The sequence below is a fragment of the Aulonocara stuartgranti genome (assembly GCF_965226115.1).
Source record: "Aulonocara stuartgranti genome assembly, chromosome: 8".
NCBI classification, from domain to species: domain Eukaryota; kingdom Metazoa; phylum Chordata; class Actinopteri; order Cichliformes; family Cichlidae; genus Aulonocara; species Aulonocara stuartgranti.
In genome coordinates this window covers 29,709,034-29,716,078 of record NC_138959.1, presented here as the reverse complement: position 1 = coordinate 29,716,078, position 7,045 = coordinate 29,709,034, and the positions used below count along the sequence as shown (strand labels likewise).

The following is a 7,045-nucleotide window of genomic DNA, read 5'->3' as shown; positions in this document are numbered from 1 at the left end:
GGAGGCCATGTCATTAGTTTTTCTTCTTTTATACCCTTTCTTGCAGCCACGCTGTGGAGTACTTGGACGCGTGTGATGGAGCATTGTCCTGCATGAACATCATGTTTTTCTTGAAGGATGCAGACTTCTTCCTGTACCACTGCTTGAAGAAGGTGTCTTCCAGAAACTGGCAGTAGGACTGGGAGTTGAGCTTGACTCCATCCTCAACCCGAAAAGGCCCCACAAGCTCATCTTTGATGATACCAGCCCAAACCAGTACTCCACCTCCACCTTGCTGGCGTCTGAGTCGGACTGGAGCTCTCTGCCCTTTACCAATCCAGCCACGGGCCCATCCATCTGGCCCATCAAGACTCACTCTCATTTCATCAGTCCATAAAACCTTAGAAAAACCAGTCTTGAGATATTTCTTGGCCCAGTCTTGACGTTTCAGCTTGTGTGTCTTGTTCAGTGGTGGTCGTCTTTCAGCCTTTCTTACCTTGGCCATGTCTCTGAGTATTGCACACCTTGTGCTTTTGGGCACTCCAGTGATGTTGCAGCTCTGAAATATGGCCAAACTGGTGGCAAGTGGCATCTTGGCAGCTGCACGCTTGACTTTTCTCAGTTCATGGGCAGTTATTTTGCGCCTTGGTTTTTCCACACGCTTCTTGCGACCCTGTTGACTATTTTGAATGAAACGCTTGATTGTTCGATGATCACGCTTCAGAAGCTTTGCAATTTTGAGACTGCTGCATCCCTCTGCAAGATATCTCACTATTTTTGACTTTTCTGAGCCTGTCAAGTCCTTCTTTTGACCCATTTTGCCAAAGGAAAGGACGTTGCCTAATAATTATGCACACCTGATATAGGGTGTTGATGTCATTAGACCACACCCCTTCTCATTACACAGATGCACATCACCTAATATGCTTAATTGGTAGTAGGCTTTCGAGCCTATACAGCTTGGAGTAAGACAACATGCATGAAGAGGATGATGTGGACAAAATACTCATTTGCCTAATAATTCTGCACTCCCTGTAGTAAAGTGACAAATGAAAATGCATCTGTTACTCAGACAACTCAGATCTGTAATGTTTCACATTCATTATAATGTTGTTGAGGTGACAGTGAGTTCAGGATTTTGCAGAAAACGTCAGTAGACCAGCTGATCTCATGTTTGTTTACTTCCTGTTTATGTGATTTTTTCCCTTAGCAAATTCTAAGTGCTTCTTTTAATCACATTATTTTATTGTATGATACCTTGGTGCCACTGGATTTTAACATGTCTCACACTCATACAGTAAGACAAATGGTGGGGGTGTAGTAAGGAAGCTGGGGGAAGCAGACAGCTCCACAGGAAGAGTCTTTTGTGTCTTCGAGGACTCTGGGAGGCAGCAAGGGAGTGTGAAGCTTAAGGTGTGAAACAGCTGTGTGCTGCCTTTTGTTCCTGGAGATATTTAACTGAGAGCCATGCTGGGCTCAGACTGCTGACCGTCTGTCCCGCGGTCATGCAGGGACTTCATCAAGCTTGGTTGTCTGTTCTTTGTGTGTTTGATTAAAGAATGTTAGCTACCGCTCGTCTGCAGCTTTATTTGAATGGAAAACTTCCACAGCAGGCAAAAAAAAGCTTTTTGCTAAAAAAAAGATTCAGAGCAGAAGTTTTTTGCTCTGCATTTTAAAATGAAAACATATTGCATTTATTTACAATTAAAGACACAGAGCAGGAGGTGTGTTACTGTTTTACATCCACAGACACACAAGAAAAGAAGCAGGCAACATGAGGTCAAGTTATGGCAATTTTATTTGTGTGTTTCAGTACATGTATGTAGATTAGAGTTTTTAAAAAACAAACAAACGTCCCAAGAAGAAGGATGGGGAGAAAGAAAGGTGGAGAGAGGAGGAAGAAACTATTGATGCTGCTGGGTCAGTTCTTCCTCAGCAGGCTGCTCCAGAATCCCCTCCTGTCCTCGGCTTGCTTTTCTTTTGCCTTCAGTTCTTTTAAGGTCTTGTTGAGCTGCTCCTCGGCATCTTTAAATGTTTCTTTCAGCTGCTGTTTGGCCAGTTTCCCTTTGTGTTTGAGGAGCTCTTTAGCTTCCTTTTTGTTCTTTCGTAGTTCTTTCAGTGCGTCTTTGCAGTCTTTCTTGGTCACCGTCATTTCTTTCTTGAATACCTTCACCTCAATTTTCTCTTCTGCAAGTTCTTCTTGCACTTTCATCAGTTCCTTCTTCATGTTTTGAGTGTGACTCTTTGTATCTTCCATTTCTTTCTTTGCTTCCTGTGTTTTAATTTTCTCTTCCTCCAACACTTTTTGCGCTTCCAACAATTCTTTCTTCATATTTTCAATCTCATTTTCTGCCTCGTGTTTACGTCTTTTCTCCTCTTCAAGTTGTTGCTTTACATGCAGTAATTCCTTTCTTAGTGTTTCAGCTTCAGCCGTTACATTTGCAGCTTCTTGTGTTGCCAACTGCATTTTCTTTTTTCCCTCTTCAAAAGCTTCCTGCACCTCCTGTAATTCCTGCATCACATTTCCTGCCTCCTTCTTTGCAGTTTGATATTTATTGTTGGCTTCTTGTGCTGTGCTTTTCTCTTCCTCCAATGCTTTTTGAGCTTCCAACAGTTCTTTCTTCATCTTTTCATTCTCCTTTTCTGCCTGTTGTTTTCCCATCTTCTCTCCTTTAAGTTTGAGACCCACATGCAGTAATTCCTGCAATACTACATGAGTTTCAAACTGTGAATTTTTAGCTTCTCCTCTTGATTTTTCTGCCTCTTCTTTTAATTTGACATTTTCAGCCTGTATCATTTGAAATTTAAAATGAATCAGCCGTACTGTAATGCATGGTGAAGCACTCGCCGATCCTCTTCTCGTTCTCCCTCGATTCATTTTGGCCTTTTAAACAAAGGAGCCAACGTTTTGTAGAGGAGTGAAGTGAAGTTTTTGTTGTTTTCTTCGTCAACTGTCGTTTGTCCTGCACAGAGATGCTGCTGTAGATGTGTCTCTAGCTGTGTCTGGATACAATGAAACATGCTGGAACTAAGTGCTTGTGTTGCACAGTTCTACTGAACATTCCATTTCATGCATGCTCCGCCCACATGGTCAGGAATGTCAGGTGCTGCATCACCAAATGTTGCTCCCGTTGCCTAGCAATAACAGCTGTTTACTTTTGGGGTCTGGTTCATTATTTAATAAAGAAAACATGTCCAAGTATTGGGTGCTGAGGCTCAGCGCATATTCTAGCCTGCTGTGTGGGTGGGCAGCTAGAAATCACTGGTGGGCAACATGAGTGAGGAGAAAACTGGAGCAGCCAAGCAGGGAGCTGCAGGTTGCTGGTTTGAGTCTCTGTTCAGATGCTGGTGTCTCCTCTCTCTGAGATGTCTGCAAACAGTCCCAGATAAAACAATAAGGATAATAAACAAACACGTCATCATCATCATCATCAACTTTATTTATAAAGCACTTTAAAACAACCACAGCTGACACAAAGTGCTGTACATAGGAACTGTAAAATAAAATTACATGAGATATAAATAAAAAACAAATAAAAGAAGAGTGAAATCATTAATTAAATAACTACAGCATTAAAAAAGAAACTAAGTCTCACTGAGGTTAAAAGCCAAGGAATAAAAGTGGGTTTTAAGACGTGATTTAAAAGTGGACAGTGAAGGGGCCTCTCTAACATGCATGGGCAAATTATTCCATAATTTTGGAGCCACAATAGAGAAGGCCCTGTCCCCTCTGAGCTTCCTCCTGGATCTCGGTACCTCCAGGAGCAGCTGGTCAGCTGACCTGAGAGACCGACAGGGTATGTGGGGATGAAGAAGCTAAAATAACAATTATGACTCTGATGTGTTTCATGTGTAGCAGGATGGCCTCTATACAGCAGTCGCTGCAAGCATCCACATCGCCACACTCACTTTTCTTTAAGCAGGCGTGCTGGGCTCCTCCTAAGGAAAGTTTGAAACTTCATTTCCTTCATGCTGGTGAACTTTTTACCAAATATTTCCATCAAAGCTTCTCCATCACTGACAGGGATTGTTTGGCTCTTCACACTCATCTCCACCAACCCTAAAAAATGAGTCTCACTTTGCTCATATAATGCCAGGAGTGTCTCCATATTCCACAAAAGTCTGTGCAAACATGTAACAGTATCCCATATTCATATGAATATTATTGATATTATAACAAAAGCTGTCACCAACACAATTGTCCCAAGTGCTTTTTTATTAGTTATTGCAAATGCTCGATTGCAGTTCTTGCTAGATGACAAAACCACGTATTAGGTTTAGAAGGAAATGACTTTTTCTACATGAGGTAAAGTTGGAGCTGTTTCCCCAAACTAAATGAAACCATCATTTAAAAAACTACAATCTGTATTTACTCTGAACATCTGTGTTAACATTTGGAAACATGTAAGTGTAACAAACATGTTAAAACATAAGCAATCAGGAAGGGGCATGTATAGGAATTTCTTTTACTTATGCATTAACTGTGAGAAGGAAAAACTCCTTTTATAAGGAAGAACTCTGAGGCACAAAGAGCCATCTCCCGTGAACAGTTGGGGATGAGGGCAGAAATGTGTTGCACTTTAAAGGCCAGAGTTCCTCGCTGACAAAAGAGTGCTAAATGATGCAGTTTGTGTTTAGAAGTTTCCAAAGTGGAAACCTGGAAGTTTGGAGTCATGTTTGACCAGGATGTGTCCTTCATTGCACATATTAAACAAATATGTTATTCACAAACATACACATAATTAGTGTGAGGCAGACAATCACCGAGGAGGGAGAACAAAGAAATACAAGAGGTAAAACTAATAATAGTGTATAGATACGTATAGAAGGTATTATCCTCACCAGATGAACCAGCATAGTGCCTGTTCTCTGTCCTTGCTTGAGTGTTTGGTTTCTGGATCTTATTGTGGTCCACTCCTGTGGGGTGTTGGGATTGGGATGTTGGACACATGTTCACAAGGAGAAAAAAAGAAAATAAAAAGAGAGCTATTGATGTATCAGAAGAATATAAAGTGACTGGAGCTGGTGGAACATGTGATATTTTCAGTTTCTGCCTCTCTCACCTACCGGATTAAGACAGCTGTCGATAATTTCCTGAACACCCCCTAAAACAGAGAAAAAAGTAAAGATGTTTGAAAATGTGTTAAAGGAAGCCCAGCATTGGCTGGGTACCTCTGGTGAATTAGAGCTTGTCAAATATTATCATGTAAGCAGAACTCCCAGGGCTTTACTGTGTGCTGGCAGAATGATCTGGGCTGGTATTGATCATTTATTGAGATGTGTGCAGTGCTTGCAAGGTGATTTGTCCAATATTCAACAGGATCTCTTTGAAAATGATTTTTACAATGTTATATTAGACCCTTGATTTCCCTAATGACCAGACTCCAGCCTTATGGTCCACAGGAGATTCAAAATTGTGTAAACTGGTGTAAATATGTCTAAGAAATCAGTGCATCATGTAATAACTGGTAAAAATTCAATCTTTTGAATACAAACTAATAATACTGCCCAGCTGTCTGAAAATGAGCTCCACACTGCCACGAAGGACCCGGATGAGGATGAGGAGTTCTTCTTCCTCAGTCATTCATGACAGTTACATCAGCTTTCGGGCCAAACAGAACGGCGAACAATACTGCCTTACACGTACAACTGTCATCATAATGTGTATACTAATATATTGTTTGGTGACTACTTTGTCAGAGCAACAAAAAAAGCTGCATTTTAAATGCATCGTGTGGACATCTGTAACTGTGATCAAGAGCCAGAACAGAGGAGAAAAGTAGTAAAGGATGAAAAAATACAAAAACCAAAGTTACATAAACATGACGGCCTGTTGGTCTGTTCATTTATTATGTACCTGTGAAGGGAATGTACATGTATAATGATGAGTACTGCCCAGGTCTGTCCAGGCTGATGAAGCACATTATAACCAAAAATGATTAAATTACAGAACAGCCCGATTACATTTTCATGGGCAAAAACACAAAAACTGACCTCAGCATTCGGTTATTACAGTTTCTGGAGGTCCTGTTCTAACTATGCACTACGTAATTCCACTGTGCAATGAAAGGTCCTGAGCATCAGTCTGTTAGCAGGCAAACACTCGGCCGCATGGCTGAGATGCAGCCTAAATTGGGCCCTTTGCTGCATGTCCTCGCTGTCCACTGTACCACTACCCAATAAAAAGGGCAAGAACACCCCCACCAGAAAGGAAAGGTTCTGCAGACACCAAACATCAAGTTCTGTTTCAAGCGAGTTTGTGCCATCATCTGTGATGATTAAGGTTTAAGCAATTTTAAGGCAGTTTGACAGATGAGTCATCTGAGAGAAAACAATCACAAACTGAATTGTCATGCATGTCAGCATATTCCCACAAAGTGCACTAATAAACTTGTCAGTTACTCACCAGATTTGCTTCCCATCAACTTTTTTCACTTCCCTAAATTGAGCACTGAAAGATCACTTTTAATAAACTGTAGGAGCTCTTCTGCTCATAATCTGAGCTTCTTGGATGGATCAGTACTGTGAAAACTAGCAGCAAAACTAACTGAATGTTGCCTGGATATGACACAGGCAAGTATTCCAATTATATTCCAAGTTTTCCAACTTTATAGAACTGAACGACCTAATTGTCCAGTGATCATCTCCACATTAGGCTGCCTGGGCCGTGGTACGGAGACACATGCATACACTCAGTGCATGGGTTTACGAATGAACACGTTAACAGGCAGTTAATTTCCCCGCGGTGATCATCTCCAGGGTCAAGCACAGGCAGCCAGAGATCTATGGCTAGTGACGAGGGACACAATAAATCCAACCTATAAAATGTGGACCAGCCTCATTAGTCACAGCTTTCATTATGGCACGGCAGTATGTGTCAGTGTGCTAATGTGCCATCCTTCCACCGTTTCACTGGAACTATATATGTATGTGTATATGTTTAAAGCATGTGTGTCTCATTAATATCTGTTCAGGCCCTGAGGAATCGCTTTTGCCACTGACACACTTACACACTGGTTGAGGGTGACAACAGGTTTGGCCATCTTCATTTCAGGGTTGATTTCCT

The 7,045-nt window shown here is 41.4% G+C and overlaps 1 long non-coding RNA gene across 1 annotated transcript; it reads right to left on the bottom strand.

Moving 5' to 3' along the window:
* Positions 1-4,820: 4,820 nt before the first annotated feature.
* LOC309712364 lies at positions 4,821-7,045 on the bottom strand. The gene is made up of 3 exons (XR_014278268.1): positions 6,990-7,045; positions 5,047-5,084; positions 4,821-4,896 (listed from the first exon to the last, which is right to left on the bottom strand). It is a non-coding gene; the product is annotated as an uncharacterized lncRNA (long non-coding RNA).